This window comes from Panthera pardus, unplaced genomic scaffold (genome assembly GCF_024362965.1).
Source record: "Panthera pardus isolate Hobbes unplaced genomic scaffold, ASM2436296v1 HiC_scaffold_17, whole genome shotgun sequence".
In the NCBI taxonomy this organism is placed as follows: domain Eukaryota; kingdom Metazoa; phylum Chordata; class Mammalia; order Carnivora; family Felidae; genus Panthera; species Panthera pardus.
Genome location: NW_026526732.1, coordinates 41,450,031 through 41,467,904, shown reverse-complemented (window position 1 = coordinate 41,467,904; position 17,874 = coordinate 41,450,031). Strand labels below are relative to the sequence as shown.

The following is a 17,874-nucleotide window of genomic DNA, read 5'->3' as shown; positions in this document are numbered from 1 at the left end:
TCCAGCCCCCACCTCACCCCACACTACCCCCTCCAAAAAAACCCCTCAGTTATTACTAGTCGGAGTCTGTGCAGGACAGAAAGTAGAAATCTGAGCCCGGAGACCACTTAAATATCCACTTAGAAAAAAATCAAAAAGTAAAAACACAACGGTTTGTATACTGAAAAAGAATTGGGTAAGAATTACTGTAAGCATTACATCTTTCTTTATGTACATGTAGATTCAAAATCTGTCTCTCCACTTTGTCTCTTCACAAGATGCCTTTCTTCATATCGGCGTTTCTACACATTAAAAAAAATCCTTCTGAGATTTAATATTCAGAAAGCTCAGAATTTGGGTTGTTAAAATGAGATCTGATGGCCATAAAGCTCACGGAAAGTCCTGTAATGGGGTAGATTGTGGATCGAGGTTGGTTAGGCCAACATTTTGAAAACCCTTTTTGTTTCCCACTGATATGATCCATACTAGAATGCCCCTCTGTAGATACTACTCAAAAGCGTTCATTTTCTAAAAAGACGCTTCAGAAGATAAAATGATTCCATTTTGAAGCAAAGTATGATTTTTTTGGGGGGGGGGGAGTCTTAAGTAATTGACTTTAGTCTTTGCCACATCTTTCTACAACAAAATATCCAAGGCTAATGGAATACTTATGCAGGAAATTTAAAAATGTGTCAAATACCATTTGTGTTAGACAATTTTTCTCTTTAATCAATTTTAAACTAGAAACTTAGATTTTTAGAAATTTACCCCTTTCAGTGATTTTTAAGGAAAATTTACCAAGTTGTAAAAACATTATCATAACTCAGTTTTTATAACACTTTCATCACCCCCAAAAGATTCCTCATGCCCATTTATGGTTAATCTCTGTTCTCACTCCCAACCACTAATCTCTTTACAGTTTCTATAGATTTGTCTTTTCTGGACATTTCTTATAAGTGGAATCATCCAATATGTGGCCTTTTGTTTATGGCTTCTTTTACGTAGCATAATGTTTTTGAGATTCATCTATGTTGTAGCATGTATCAGTATTTCATTTCTTTTTTTCCATTGTATGGATATACCACATTCTGTCTCTCTTCATTAGTGAATGGACATTTGTGTTGTTTTCACTTTGAGGCTATTATGAATCATGATGCTAAGGACATTTTCATGCAAGTCTTAGTGGGTACATATGTTTTCATTTCTCATAGGTAGATATTCATCAGTGGAATTGCTGAGTTGTATGATAAACTATGTCTAGCTTTTAAAGAGCATTATAGAGTGATTTTTAGGTAGAAGTTTTATATTTACAAAAAGTCAAAAATTCTGGAGACATAAATGTTTCTTACTGGATCATATATGATTTGATACATATATGTAGAGAGAAGGTTGGGAGAGGAAACACTTTTCTTTCTTTCGAATTTAGAGCTCAGATAATTTTGAAAAAAAGTAGTATTTCTCAGAAATAAAATATTTTTAAAGACAGTTTTTTTTTTGCAACAGTTTTAGATTCAAAGTAAAATTGAAAGGAAAGTACAGAGATTTCCCATATAACCGGTGCCTTCACACATGTATAGCCTCCCCCATTATCAAAATCGTCCACAGGACTGGTGCATTTATTACAATGGATAAACCTACACTGACATATTGTAATCATTCAAAGTCCATAGTTAACCTAGGATTCACTCTTGTACATTCTATGCACATTGTTTGGGCAAATGTGTAATGACAGGCATCCATTATTGTAATATCATACAGAGTATTTTCATTGCCCTAAAAATCCTCTGTTTTCTGCCTATTCATACCTCTCCCCAGTTTCTTTTTTTAATGCTTAATGAGAGTAAATCAGGCTTAATAAAGACTAAATTTCCTTCTATGTCCATTGAAAATGAGAGAGAAAGCAATTTGAAAATTGTGTTTTAAAATGTTGATGAGACTCAGACCTTAATGGGCGGATAGTAAATTCAGTGGTTTTCCATTCCTTCAATACAAGATTTTAATTGAGTTAAAAAATAATTTTTCTGAATATAAAAACCCTAAAATCCTATGATAAAATAAGCTTCCTTAACCATGATGCCACATAATTCTTTTAAATAATAATTAAACATACTCTATTCTTAGATGTGGAGATCTAAGGCCTATGATTGCATATTTATTATGTGTATAAAAATCACATATTGAGAATAAATCTAGAGCTCCTGTATTCGTATTTTAAAACTTCTGCCATTAGTACAGTGCTTTTCTGAATCTTGTTGGTCTCAGAAATTTTTATGTTAATATGCTGTATGTACTTTTTATATCATGATCAGTTGGTGACATTACATAAAAAGAACTCCAGGTTAAGAATCTGAACATACCAAAAGTGGTTATTTTGTTGTTGTTGCTGTTGTTTTATTGGATATACAACTGATTTTGAGAACTCAAATAGTCTACCCTTCACTCAAGTGAGATATTCTCTTTATTCCAGTTCTCAATGGCAAGACCAGTTTTATGCCCGGGTACCGTGCAGGCTGTGGGCTTTATAAATCAGAGTGGATTTGTGTCCTCCAGACACTTCTACTTCTAAAATATGATGGTGTCCAAGAGTTGGGTATTTAGTTGCAAAAGAAGTTCAGAGTTGTCTAAGAATAAAATAATTTGGATTCATTATACTGTATTCCTGAACAGGAAGAGGTAATCTCACCTGGAATCCTGGATCAGTTAGAATGAGATTTCTCAGACTGGAAAGACGGTCAAAGAAAATGGAGGCACTTTGAGATTACATAGTCTGGGGCCAAGATGGCTTGAACTTGTTTGCAGCATTTATAGGCAAAATTAATGGAGCTAAATTTTTTCTTCTATTTCTTAAATTCTCCCTTCCCATAGTCTCTACTTCCTTAAGCTCTAAAATCTACTATGTTGATGAAAAAGAATCCTCACTTGGGAATATGGAAATCACCATGGTTAACTCTAAGACTTTCACTTTTGAGGTGGAATAAAGGAGGAAACTGATAGTTTCAGTGTGATCACACTCAGTACCAGTGTGATAGTTTCAGGAATAAAACTATGGAAGACAGGGAAGAGTTAAGCTGTCTTCCCAAGCATGCGTCTACTTAAATTACTATAAAATTTTTTATTTCTTATCTTTATGGGCTGGGCTAATATGTCTCAGAAGAAAACAATATTTTTAAAAATCAGTGTATGCGTGTGTGCACGTGTGCATGCACATGCATGCACATAACTAAGGATGGCTTATAACTCATGTAATTACATTAGTTTATTATGCTTGTTTATTTAAAAAATGAGAATAAGTACTTCTCTTGTGGAGTCTCTGGAGCCAAGGTATACTATTAAATTTCAAAACACTGAAATAAGCCCCTCTTGTCTGTCTTTCCCAAAGAGGCCTTGAAATCTAATAAAAAGCTAGATTGTAGATATGATAGATTTTACACATGCTAAAGGTTTATAAAGACTCCACCAAGCCAACAGAAGATGTTATAGAGTCCAGAGCTTCCACAGAAACCACTCTTTCTTTTAGTTCCTACATCCCTAAAGAAGGAGAGCTATCATGATTGTGTGCATTGCAGTAAAGAAGCAGTAACAAAAAATAAAAAGCAGCTCTACATCTTTCTAATATGCCATGAAATTGTATGTATGTATTTATATATACTCTTGTAACTCTGACAAGTTTGGATTTGAGGGAGGTTGGACACCTAGTGTAGTAGCCCCAGAAGGAGATGTTAAAGAGTAAATTGGGGATTAGGGATGACGAATTAGAGATGAACAAGAGTATTTGAAGTCTAGAAATATTAGAAGCTGAAGATGATCAGGTTTGACAAGTGGGATATGAAGTTAGAAAGAGGTGGGAGTAGAGAGTGCTTCTCAGAGTCTTGGCTTGAGGTTTGAGGCAATATAAGAATGAGGGCATATTTGGCAGATTTACTGGGTTGGATAATGTCTCCTCAAAATTCATGTACTTCTTGGATTTTCAGAATGTGACCTTATTTAGAAAGTGGGTCATTGCAGTTGTAATTGGTTAATATGGACTAGGGTGGTCCCCTAACCCAATACAATTACTATCCTTATAAGAAAAAAAAAAGACACAGAGACAGACACGGAGGAAGACAAACATAGAGGCAGAGACTGGAGTTATGCAGATGCAAGGAATTCCAAGATTTGCCAGCAGCCACCAGAAGCTAGGAGAGATCTATGGAACAGATTCTCTTTCTGAATCCCCAAGAAAGAACCAACCCTACTGACACCTTGACTTTGGATTGCTGACCTCCCAAACTGTGTGGGAGTAAATTCATATTGTTTTAAGGCACTTGGTTTGTGGCAATTTGTTGTGGCAGCCCTAGGAAACTAATATAGTGGGTATGGGGGAAGATGATGAGTAAAAGAGGAATCAGAGTTGAAGATATCCAAGAGGCTGTCTTTTAACAAGCTCAGGAGGCATACAGGAAGTTAACTATAATGATGAGACTTCTATGGCAAGCACGTAGAATGAGAAGGGAAGTGGGATAAAATGGAAGCCTAGGAAGTGAATTCTCCTGAGAGCCCAAAAAAGGGAAGCTGGAAAGGGCATTGTCATAGCAACAAGGGTATGTAGCGCGTCAAAATGTGTGGTGTGACCAATAGGTCATAGTCATGAGATGACCTTGTAGGAAAAGGGCTGAAAGGATTTTTTATTTGACAAGTAGCCTACCAGTCAGAGTAATAGTTTTATGATTGGGAGGTGGAAGCCAGATTTTATTGGGTGAAAAATGGAAAGTAAGAGAATGGGATCAGCCAGTGTTGAGTGCCCATCCTATGACTGTAACCAAAAAATGGGAGAAAAAGGTGGGTGGGTAGTGGGAGTCAGGACATAGGGTCAAATTAATTTTTAGTTACTGTTTCAAAGAGAGGTCTTGATTCTCTCTTTCGATGCCATGAAGAAGTGATTAGTGTGGGAGAGGCGGAAGGCACAGAAAAGATAGTTTATGGAGCTGATTTCCAAAGGAGGAAATGGGATGAGGGCAAATGTAGAGAACTTCAATGTATAATGTATTTTTCAAAATGTAACAGAGGCTTAAAATTTTTCGAAGGGACCATGTTAATTTTTTCTTCACGTGGAAATGAGCATACATGTTAAGCGAGTGGAAACTTAACTATTTACTGAACAACATACCAGGCCCAGACTAGGTGCTTTCACATATTACATTTATTCTCCAATCTGTGGAGTTGGTCCTATGGCTCTATTTTCTAAATAAGTAGGTGAAGAGAATATCTTTTCAAAGTCATTTAATAGAAAGTAGCAGATTTGAGATCAAATGCCGGGTTTGACTGGGGCTTAAATTCACAGCTTACCATTCTAACTCGAAATACTCAGCTCACTCACTCATATTGGACATTCTTTTTTTTTTTTAAACATTTATTTATTCATTAATATATTTATTCATTTTTCATCCTCTTAAATTAGCCACCTGTTAGCTTTTTAATGTTGTTGTTGTTTTGTTTTGTCTTATTTATTTTTTTGTGTTGTTGTTGTTTTGATCTAAGCTCTATACCCAATGTGGGACTTGAACTCCTGACCCTGAGTTCAAGAGTCACATGCTCCACCGACTGAGCCAGCCAGGTGCCCCTCGAATTGGACATTCTGAACAGTCGCTGCTGAGCATGACACATGCCCTGTGCTCAGTATTAGTTGTAAAAATGGTTACAAAAAAAGCAATGTGTTCACTTGGGCAATGCATCCACTGTATCCTGAAATAGTCCAAGTCATATACCCACTGAACTAGGTTTGGTTTAAACCAGGTCATTTCGGGTTTTCCATTAATTTGTACCACTTGGATTTGACAGTGCAGAAATGGGACCAGTCTACAACATGGGGGGTATAATTTTTATTTGTTTGCCTCAAGGAGGAGTGGGAGCAGGTTGTCAGGGGATGTGAGATATGTTTTCCTCACAGGGTAGATCTGGGTCAGTTCCCTGAAATGTCTGTGGAGTTTTGCCAAAAAGTATTAAGCTTCAAGTAAAACCCAGCATTAAGTTGTTCCAACTCTTGAGGAGTCCATGTTTTGGGTTCTAGTTTGAATGCTTTGAAAGGACATATAAACCTTTCCAGTTTAACTGCAAAATGGGGAGAATGGGAAGAAACAAAGCACTTTTTTACTCATAGATGTTTATTTTTACCAACCCTTTAAATAAAGTATCTTAATTTATCCTAATTTGTTGAAAACTTTTTATATTATTTATCAATAATTATTACTGGTCTTAATAGTCAAAGGGTTTACTTCTTTACTTTGTTGTTTTATCTCAATATGATCCACTTGAAATATGGATTTTGTTAATGAAATCAGGATTTTGTATAATAACGATTTAGGCTTTATCTGAAAATATCTCAAATTGTCTTACAAAAATATTGTTAAAGGTTTACTTTGTCAACTTCTTTCAGATATTTTTATCATAAAGCCATCACACAAGAACATTTAAAGATTTTTTAATATTAGTTTTAATATTCAATACTGAGTATCTTCCAATCTTTGTATGTTTGTAAGGTTATATTTTTATATTGATGTAATGATGTTATACAGTTTGTATACTATTGCAAATTTTTAAAAAACCAGCATTTTTCCTTCATATGTAAAGTAACCCGTAAAATGGTTTTTGGTTAGATAAACTTTCAGATCTCAAGGGTATGAAACAGATAATTTTCCATTTTACCAAAAGAGTACATTCTAATTTTGCTGCACCCTGTGGTAATCATTGATTTGAGAAATGAGAAAGCAAAAGAAAAACATACCCAATCCATTAAAATACATTGCTTTAAATATTAGCAACATTCAAATGTAGAATTCAGTTTTTTCAAGAACCATATGTGCTTGCTATTGTAAATTCTTCACCAAGAATCACAGATTCTTACTCAATCTTATCTTTTTTGTCAACTCTGCCTTGTTACACTGTAATGAGTTATTCTATATTTTATTTCCAGAGCCCGTAATATTTGCCACTTAAAATACCACTAAGTTTTAACTTTAAAATTTTTGAAGTGTTTGTGAGATAATTTACATTGCAGTGAAAAATCAAGAAGTTTCAGAATTATATTAAGAAGAAAATAGGTTCTACCTATATTTCCACCATTAATTATAAAATCCTTTGCATATATGGAACTTTAAAAAAACAAAATTGAGGGTTGCCTGGGTGGCTCAGTTGGTTAATTATCTGACTCTTGATTTCGGCTCAGGTCACGATCCCAGGGTTGTGGGATCGAGCCCTGAAAGCCCTGAGTCAGGCTCTGTGCTGAGCGCAGAGCCTGCTTAAGATTCTCTGTCTCTGTCTCTGTCTCTCTGTCTCTCTTTCTCTTTCTCTCTCTCTCCTTTTCCCCTGTTTGTGCTCTCTCTCTCTCTCTCCCTGTCAAATAAAATAAAAAAAAAATTAAAAAAGAATTTTAGGGACTGGGTAGAAAGATACATTGGAGCTGCAGTGAAGAATTTTAATTTTTTTTAATGTTTATTTATTTTTGAGAGGGACAGAGACAGAGACAGATACAGCATGAGCAGAAGAGGGGCAGAGAGAGAGGGAGACACAGAATCTGAAGCAGGCTCCAGGCTCTGAGCTGTCAGCACAGAGCCCGACTTGGGGCTCGACCCCACAGGCCGAGAGAGCATGACCTGAGCAGAAGTTGTATGCTTAACTGACTGAGGCACCCAGGCGTCCCTGTGGTGAAGAATTTTATATGCTAGCATGAAAACTTTGGACTTAAATTTGTAGCTAATTTGCATTCTTGAAAGTTTTTGAGTAGGGAGTCATATAATCAGTGTGGTACTCTATGAGTCAAAAATTATTTTGACAGGTTGTTTAGATGAGGATAAATATAAGAGTGGCATGCATTTTTAAAAGAAACCAGACAGTGAAAAAATGGTTATTTGTAGAATTGGTTTAAAAATTTTTGGTTTATGGCAATTCAATATGAATTGGTATTGTGAAGTGCTTGTCAAACAAAAGTAGTGTATTTTTAAGTTGTATCAATAGCAGTGTCTTATCCAGAATGGAGGAAATGGTGGTCCTACTCTGTTATGCTGTGGTCAAATTGTTCTCCCTCTTTTCCACCAAAAAATTCCCAGAAATCTAGGGTATAACTTAAGTGCTCCATAGAAAAGTGCAAAGTTTCAATGAAATTTTATATTCATCTTACAAGTAAGTATAAATTTTGCATTCTACTTCTTTTTAACAATTTTTTAAAAAGTTTATTTATTTATTTTGAGAGAGCACATGCATGAGTGGTGGTGGGCAGAGAGAAGGAGACAGGATACAAAGCCCACTCTGCACTGTCTGTGCAGAGCCCCATGCGGGGCTTGAACTCACAATGGTGAGGTGATGACTGGAGCTGAAGTCCAACACTTAACCAACTGAGCCACCCAGGTGCCCCTGCATTCTAATTTATAACGTGTTTCTTTTTTTTTTTTAGTTTTTTTTAATGTTTATTTCTGAGACAGAGAGAGACAGAGCATGAGTGGGGGAGGGGCAGAGAAAGAGAGGGAGACACAGAATCCGAAGCAGGCTCCAGGCTCTGAGCTGTCAGCACAGAGCCTGACGCGGGGCTTGAACTCACAAACCGTGAGATCATGACCTGAGCCAAAGCCAGTCGCTCAACCGACTGAGCCACCCAGGCGCCCCTCTTTTGTTTTAATTAATATAAATATTCTTTAATATATATACTATCAAGTAAGACTGCTTTGATATTCAAAATTTATCACGTGGTTGTGAGTACCTTCTGGCACACAGTCAAATACTTCCAAGGATACAGGTTTCCTACCTGAGGAAGCACACAGCCTTAGCTGTATATAGGACCCACAAGCTCTTAATAGACTAAGAATTCTCTGAGTTTAACAGATAGGCGCACAATTCAGATTTCCATTGATTAGAATTTGTATTGCATGGATTAACCTAGATAGTCATATTACTGCTAATATCAAAGTATTTGGTAATATGTTTACATAAACATATATGTGCACTTATTATAAAAAATCATAGAAGTATTTTTATATTAAAAAATGGAGGCCTGTATTTGTAGCTCCTGAGGTGGTGAGGCAAGGTTGAACAGCTTTGAGATATTACACTTTGTTGCAACATTTGTGGGCTTTTGTGTTTTGTTTGGTCATGTTCCTATTTCTTAAATTAGTGTTTTGAGGGAGACAGATGTTGAATAAATAAAATTTTGCAAATTATTATTTAGGAAACTTTAAAATTAAAATGTTTTCTTGCTTTATTGGTGTTTAGTTATTTAGTTTCTTTTATACTCTCTTCTCTATTTTACTTGCACCAAGATTTCTTCAAAAACTTTTTTTTAATGTTTATTTATTTATTTTTGACAGAGAGAGAGTGAGAGAGCGAGTGAGCGAGAGAGAGCTCACAAGCAGGGAAGGGGCAGAGAGAGAGAGAAACACAGAATCTGAAACAAGTTCCAAGCTCTGACCTGTTAGCACAGAGCCCAACATGGGGCTCGAACCCACAAACTGTGAGATCATGACCTGAGCCAAGGTTGGACGCTTAACCAACTGAGCCACCTAGGTGCCCCCAAAAGCTCTTCTAAGAGTTGCTAAACTGAAAGGGAAAGTATCTTCCCTATTACCAGCTCCAGACTAGCTTTTAGTGATTTGGTTACCAGACCATGCAGCTCCCTTGAGTTTGATGTTATTATAATTATAACAAAAGGGGCGCAGGCAATGTGTTTATTTTAGCCATAATACTGGATGGGTTGTATCACGGCAGAGCTATCTACTTATTTGCTCAGAATGATTCATCATAGTTTACAGAGAAGAGCAGCCCCAAATTCAGGAGATTAGTTTTCATTTTATTTTTTAGTAAATTGCTTTGCTACCCATCCCTGTTTAATTAAGAGGTTAAAAATGCCTTATCCGCATGTATTTTACAATTTTGTCTAGGCGCATTATTTTGTAATCATTATTAAATATAGTATAAACACCTCCTTAATGCTAAGGAATATGCCAGGCACCGAGGAAACCAGGTTGAACAGAATAAGGTTCTAGCCCTTGAACAACATGGGGTTAATGTTGAGTAGGTAAATAACTGTAAAACTATGTGACTAATGCCATCACAGTAGTATGAATCAGTTGTAGAGATGCTCAGAGGTAGTTATATGTAATTCTAAAAGCAGGGACAGTTTCTCAGAGGAGGTGATGTTATTGCTAAATCTTGACAGATAACCAATAGTTTTCCAGGCAAAGGGGAATGTGTCCTAGGAAGAGGAAAGAGACCTAAAGTGTATAGTGTGTTTAGGGAACTATAATTAAATCACATAGTGGACCCAGCAGGTGTGGCTGGAAGTTTGATGGGAAGCAGATTCAGAAGTGCCTTCCATGCCATGCTAAATAGCTTGGACTTGACTGATGGTTTTAAAGTAGTGGAGTAGCAGAATCTTATTTGTACTATGGTATACTGGCTGCAAGCCCATGTTTCCCAAGGCACCTGCCTCTTCCTGCACAACAGAGAGGTAAGGGACAGTGAGGAAGATAGGGGCAAGGCTGTACTCATGTTCTGATGTGTGAGCAAGTTTTTAGATTGGTTGATTGAGTCGTTGCCTTTGTCCTAAGAGGTAGGTCGGATATAAATGGAAAAATATGACTAATTTAGATTTGTTGAATATAGAACTGATACATTGAAACTGAGTATGTAAATGTAGGTTTAACTATTGACAAGAATTGAAGGTCTTTCCTTGACATTGCTATACTTAAATAGAGTTATGTGTTAAAACATTGCAGGAATAGGCTTATAAAGTTCTTATGTTTTCCCCATTTTTTTGGTCTGTTAACAGGCACTATCTAAATAGCAAAGTTCTTTGAAATTATGAAAGCTTTGAAAGTCACATTTTAAATCTGATTGAAAAAAGAATGACCTCCTTTATGTGTGTGTGCTTTTTAAAATAGACTTTTTTGGCCACAGATTCTGGCTCTGATGCATTAGTTTTCTGTCTGCTTCTCTAAAGATCCAAGGATAGAGTTTAAATTAAGGATACATTCAAGAGTACCCTTCAGGGTAGGACCTAGCTCTGCACTGATTTCTATTTAGTGACAGTTGGAGAGCATTCTGAGAAATGTGTATAGATTATGTGATTAGTCACTTAGGGCCCCTGGCCTCCTGTTAACCTGGCCCTCTTGAGAAGCAGTGCACTGGGAGCAGCTGGGGTTGGTTGGGGGGGACTCAGTGCTGTTGCCTAGCAGTCCCAGAGGAGCAGTCATTAGGGGTTGTTGCCGAGCAACCAAGGGGCCATGGTGGTGCATCATCCCCCATGAGGTGTTACGGTAGTGGGCCTGCCCCCGTGGATGAAGCAGTACAGTTTGGCAGGGGGCCAAGCCTCCCTCAGAGGCACAAGGGTTGTTAGCAGTAAGTATTTGACCTTAGGATCAAAGATGATAACTTATGTTCTATGACCATGCAAGCAATTTATGGAATTATTGATGTAAATTTAATTAAACATGAACTGGGAGCAAGTCAGGTAGCTGTCGCAGCTAAAATTCTCATTCAACTACGTTCATTCCAGTTTCTTTCTCCTTCAGGCTTAGTTTGCAAGGTAAGGTTTCTGGGTAATGGAAAGTAATTTTTTCTTTATGCCTCATGGAATATGTAACTTTCCCTATTAATTTTATTTAGCCAAAGCAAGTATGTACATTTGAGAAAAATCAGCAAGTTAATTCTGGTTTGGTCAAATCAGAAGATAATTTCACCAGGCCCACATCTTATTTTATTTTTAATATTTGACACAGTCCGTAAATGGCTCTTCAGGAGAGTCGATAAAATGTCAAGACTAATCAGCTTTTGTAAGAAGGCTGAATTTTGCTTTTAGTATTGAAAGTTGCCTGTGTTGAGCAATGGCTTCTCCTGAAGATCCAGGCGCATGTTTTAAAGGCCAAAATTGAGCTCTTTCAATATCTTGGAATAACACATAGTTGCATCAGAGGCTAAAGTGTGAAGCAGAGGAACGTGCAGCTGTCAGATTTGAGAAATAATTAACACTGACCAGCAAGAGAGAAGTGATAGGAACCTGATTTCCTTTCCTCCCACTTTGTTTTCATCTAGTATTTCTGGCCTTGGGCTTTAACTGTTTGCCTGCTGCTGTGAGTACAAAGGGAAAGCTTCTCTGTTGCATTAGGGTCTATATTCCTTGAGGGAACTATATTCTTTACAAAAAACAAAAAACAAAAAAAACTTAAAAGCTTAAAAATTCCTCTCAAAAATTTCACACAGATTTTTGTTTTACACCCATGCGTGCACACTCGCTAATATGTCTAAGCCACTCAGTTAGAGGACTACTTGGATATATATATCAATAGTAATAGAAAATTTAAATGTTTTTCTAAGATGCCTTATTTATAGCTGCTTACCACTTAAGAGTGATCATGATCATTTTGCTGTTTTTATCATATGCATCATTGGTAGGAGCATTCTACTTATTTTTGTTATATAAGAATATTAATAAATCTAGAGGCACCTGAGTGGCTCAGTCTGTTAAGCGTCTGACTTCAGCTCAGGTCATGATCTCACAGTCCATGGGTTTGAGCCCTGCGTCAGGCTCTGTGCTGACAGCTCAGAGCCTGGAGCCTGCTTCAGATTCTGTGTCTCCCTCTCTCTGCCCCTCTCCTGCTTATACTGTCTCCCTCTGTCTCTGTTTCTCTCTCTCTCAACAATAAGTAAACATAAAAAATTTTTTTTAATTAAAAAAAAAGAATATTAATAAATCTAAAACATTAAGCACAGTATGTACTGGGAATTTTTCTATATGACTTCAATTAAGTACATGTATCATTTAACCCTCGCAACAACTGTATGTGATAGGTGCTATTATTAAGGATATTTTACATTTGGGGAAATCTAGGCCTGCCCAGAAAGGTTAAGTAACAAGATCAAATGTACACAGTACAGATTTATAATCAGAAAGTATGTCTTTAGAATCTGTGCTCTCAGTCATTACAGAATTCTTTAAGTACCATATTATTTCATGAGGACAACTCAGTCAGTATTCACAACAGACTTGTTTTGGGTTTTAATGATATAATGCAAGAGAGTGCAAACTAAGTTTGCCTATTTTATTTTATTCTTTGGGCCTATACTCTATAGCAGGGGGCTTTTTAAATTATGCTTCTTTCCATCCACCCAAATTCTGTGAACATGAAAAATAAATTCAGCAGCAGTTAGCATTAAAGTTGTTTCTCTTTGGTATGAGATATGCAGGAATGGGAAGTGGTTAAAAGAAAAATGAGAGGAAATGAATAAGTGAATTATTTTTGAATCAATCCTCCAAAAAATTGGTATTTCCTAGAGCTTTGAAGCAAAACAATAACTATTGTTTAGTCATAAAAGAAAAATAATATAGGGAAAAAGTTATATATAGAAGCTAGGTCAGTAGTCCCAAGAATATAGTGAGGCATCATGATGCATAGTGGATTAATCACAGGCTTTAGAGTCAGATCTGAATTTGAATTCTGTCTCTGTGACGTATTAGGTATGTGACCTTAGGGAGGTATCTCACCATCTCTAAGCTTTGAAAAAAGTCTGCTATGTAGTAGATTAATTGTGATGATTAAATGGAAGAAAATGCTAAGTGTCTAGCAAGGCTCATGACATAGAACACGTGTTTATTAAATGTTAAAACCTCTTTGTCTCATTTCTGTCCCAGCAGCAGCAGCAACACCAACAGCAAAGTAAAAAGAGAATTATCCAGAGGACCTGACAGGTCAAGGGAATTTCACAGTGGAATTATGGGAGCAAAGTTTGTCAATATTTTTAGGACAAAGTTGGTCAAGTTTGCCAAATTCCTATAATAAAGGCAGTTGTACCATGCTGGCATTACATTTTTAATTAGAAAACTTGTTTTTACTTTGCCTATTACACATGTTTATGATATTGACTTGAATCTAAGAAGACAGCTGGCTGTTTAACTATTTGTATTAACTGCATGGGAAACATGAATATATCTGATTCTTTGTCATTTTCATCAGTTCCTCTTAATTCATTTTTCAGCTACTAAGATTTCATTCAAAAATTGTTTAATTAATAATTTCAGATAAAGTAGAAATGTGACATTTAGGTTGAATTTTGATTTTGGTCATTTATATGTATTTCTTATCAACTACTCTAGCTGTAACCTTCTGTCTCCTGAAACGGTCTGTGTTTCCTCCGTGGTGTCTACCTTGTGGTAGACAACACTGTTTTCTGACTGACTGACTGAATGAATGAATGAAACAGGTTATTTACAATTTTATGTATGTGCGATAGCTACCAAAACTTTTGAAAATATAGTAGTCAAGGATTTGGCTAGTTGGTTTAAAAACTGTTATAGAAATCAAGCATATATAGTAGGAAAAATAGGAGAGAATAGGTTGAGTTAACGAGAGAGAAACAAGAACAAATAGAAGAATTTGAATAGAATAATGCTAATTTTACTGTGAAGACTTTTATACATGAATACATGAGTTTTCCATATTTCCACCAAAGTATATATTCATGGTATAAATTCATTTTTTAAAGAAACGCATAGAGCAAAAGTGAACATAAAACATTTGCAAATCTTGGTTTTAAAGTTATGATACATCTTTTGCTCCTGCAAGTAAAGATGTATGAACTTTCTATTCAGTAATCACTACCTGAGTACTTACAGTATGTCGTGCTAAGTCCCATGGATGAATGAATAAAACATTGCCGTTCAAGATGTTCACAGGCTGCTAAGGAAGATTGTTACACACAGAGCCGTAAGGCATAGCTTCCATGATTAGTGCATCGGAGAGTTATGAACAAAGTGATTTAGTGGCAGGGATTATGATTAGTCTTAAACTGGAGCAATTCCAAAGAGCTTTACAAGGGAAGCAGCATTTGAGTTGGGATCCTTTAAGGATGGCCTAGAGACTGCTAATTGAGAGCAAAGGATGATGTACATTGTAGGCAGAAGAGCCGGGTGGTTTCTATGTGGGCTGTTGGTGCAATTCTTTTGGCATTTGTTTCTAGCCCAATATGGCCAACAGGTTCAAACCAGTACATCTTATCACATCTTGTGCAAAGTCTCATGTATGGAAGGTACTCATTAAGTATTGATTTTGAGCATCTATATGAATAAAGAAACAAACTTCCAGATCCTTCTTACTATGTGACAATAATTTCAAATACAATTATACTTCATTGAGAGTTATTTTATTTACTTGGTTGTATCTATGCAACTCAAAGGAGAATTTAGACTTTGTGAACTCTGATTAACATTCATTTCACCCAATTTTAAGAAAATATAGCTGTGGTCTTTATTCCTATCACTCTGCCCTTCTCTTGCTTTACTTAATTTCTACACTTTCTTTAGTTTGTTTAGATGCATGAGTTCAAATATATCTCCCCATCCTTTTTTTAAGTCTAAAATATACACTTCCTTGAACTGAGGCTACAATGCTGTTTATATATGAAATGATATTTGGGTTGATATTTTGTATTTTCTCTTTAGAAGCAAAACAAAGTCATCCTGTCATACACATTCCACATTCTCCAGTTAAAACCTACAACAGAATGATAGAGAATAGGCATATATTTCGTATCTGAAAGTGTCCAGTAATGTATGGAGTAATTATCTGAGTTTTTAGGAGACTGCACTAACATTTGTGCCATAAATGACAGTTGTATTATTTCAGTTATGGTAGTTTTAGCCAATTAAAATTTGTCACGGTTTTGAGCCCCTTTTCCTTTTCTTTCCTCTTTAGATTCAGCATGTCTTAGAAATCCAAATATGTTAGAGTATGATTCCTTTGGTATTTTCCCCCACTTTGGAAGCCCAAACAAAACCCTTTAGAGCATCATAGTCCCAGAAGGAAGCTGCAAGACTTAAAAGTGTGATCACAGCTACCTTTTCTAGGATCCCAATCTGAATCTAGAGTTAACACACAAGAAGCACATTTTTTATTGTTGCAGTTCTTCGGGGAGGGTAATAATAGTATTGCATATTTGGTATTTTATTGTATGTGATCACCCTTGATTCCCAGAACAGCCTATAGAGATAAGCAAGATAAATATTTCCATCCCCATTTGATAAACAAAGCTCTGCCATTTACCTAACAAGAAAGAAGATGACTCCTCAAAGTCAACAAGTGATAAATGGATGAACTGGATGAACTGGAACTAGAACTAAGATCACTGTTTCTGCCCTTTATTACAATGCCCTTGGACTTTCTTGTGCTGGATTACTTGTAAGCTATGAGGAAATATGAGAAGCAAAGGAAAAAGAAGAGTAATGAAATTATTTGAAAACTACCTTAAAAGATGGCTAGCATAATGCTGTTGCCATTTGGGGGACAAGATACTTCATTTGAGAATAATGGTTAAACATTTCCGCTATGTATAATTCTTGGGTTTTATACAAATTAAAAGTTCAGTTAGTGTTCCAACATGAATGGTGTGTGGAATATGGACTGGAAAAGGCTTGCGTCGAACTAGGGAGCCTACTGAGTGATGTTGTAACATCTGAAAGAACTGATGGGGTGGAGGAAGATGTGGGCATATGGTAATGGAATTGGAAGAGTGAGCTGAGGAACATTCTGAGCCTGAAATAGACAGAGTTTGGTGGTTTATGGGGAAGAGGGGTGAGAAGAAAACAGCAGACAGCTCTGGACTCTTTCCTGCTCTGAATAACCCTCGTAAAGTTAGACAGCACATATAAACATAGGAATATTGACAATACTGGCCCCACACTTTGTAGAAAAAGGAACAGGTAATCTCCCTAACATGAAACATGGTGCTCTCATCTAGGACAACTAAACATTTACCACATGCTCAAATATGTAGACGGCCCCAGTGAAAGGGGACCTGGGTTCAGCCACCTCTGTCAGGAATATATGTAGAAGTGAAAATAATCAATTTGTTTTCTGTACAATTAGTTTTAAAACAGGGGCTTTTGATATGTAAATACTAAAAAGAGTGTGAATAGGAAAACCTAGCAAGTGGATCAGATGCCTATTCACAGCAAATTTTCAAGCTACTTCTTGATATGGAGGCATTAGGTGTAGACTAAATTTTACTGGGTTCATTTTATCTTCCATAATTCCAAATATTATGGGGGAAACAATGTCTTTGCTTCTTGGCGTTGGAATTCAAATATGGACTGCTGCAGGGATTTGGTGCTTTTAAAATCACACATTTGAGAAAGGTTGTCACTCATCTAGTGAATCTATTTTCATTGGAAATTTGGAGAGCTGAAGAAAAGTATATATCTTGCTATATAGGTGATTTCACTATTCAGTAAGAATGTGTGTGACTGCTCATGTTACACAGTCTTAGAAGCAAAACTGAAGAAAGATTGCTCAGAACACAACTGATGAGTTTGAACAGTGAACAAAATAATAATAAGAAACACACTCCTCATTTATAAGGGAGTATTGAGCTGCTTACTCAAGGAAATTTATCCTGTTCCTGCTATAAATCAGAAGAGTATTAAAAAAAATCAGGATGAGGAATGGAAAAATAACAATGAATGTTGTTTGAAAATTGTGCAGCATTTTGTTGTTAAGTTAGACAATGTTATTGCCCAAGGAACCATGTGTTCTTTTCCAAAATAGACAAGGAATGAGAGATGTTAATCTTAATAAATCTTTTTCCCCCTTTGTTTCCTTCAGGGATCACGGGTATACTGAAAGGCACTTGATCAAGAGAAATCTGGGGGAAGCTGGAAACCATCAAGTTATTGAGGCCACACGGGGCAGAAAAGATAGAAGTAGGTACACTTTTGATCCATTGATCCTGCTATTGAGGATGTCCCTAAAAATATCTTTGTTGCTATAAAGCCAGAGGACAGCAAAGAAAAGGTGCAGTGGTAGTCTTTATTTTAGAAAAAAAAGTCAATACAGTTTAATCGAAGCTTGGTAGAATCTATTGTTAATGTCAGATTAATAGCAA

At 36.3% G+C, this 17,874-nt stretch overlaps 1 protein-coding gene and 1 long non-coding RNA gene across 6 annotated transcripts in view; one reads left to right on the top strand and one right to left on the bottom strand.

The window, feature by feature from the left end:
• Positions 1-14,722, bottom strand: part of LOC109248487 (uncharacterized) — a 105,321-nt gene extending 90,599 nt beyond the window's left edge. The window contains exon 1 of the long non-coding RNA XR_008422903.1: positions 14,610-14,722. This is a non-coding gene — a long non-coding RNA (uncharacterized LOC109248487). The remainder of the gene's footprint in view (positions 1-14,609) is intronic.
• Positions 1-17,874, top strand: part of PKIB (cAMP-dependent protein kinase inhibitor beta) — a 103,350-nt gene that overhangs the window by 965 nt on the left and 84,511 nt on the right. For 3 of the 5 annotated variants that reach the window (XM_019418231.2, XM_053904529.1, XM_053904528.1), the window contains one exon: positions 17,595-17,692. The exons of the other annotated variants lie outside the window; for them this stretch is intronic. The gene's annotated coding sequence lies outside the window, so the exon portion shown is untranslated. Of the gene's footprint in view, positions 1-17,594; positions 17,693-17,874 lie in introns of those variants that run through there. 5 annotated transcript variants of the gene reach the window in all.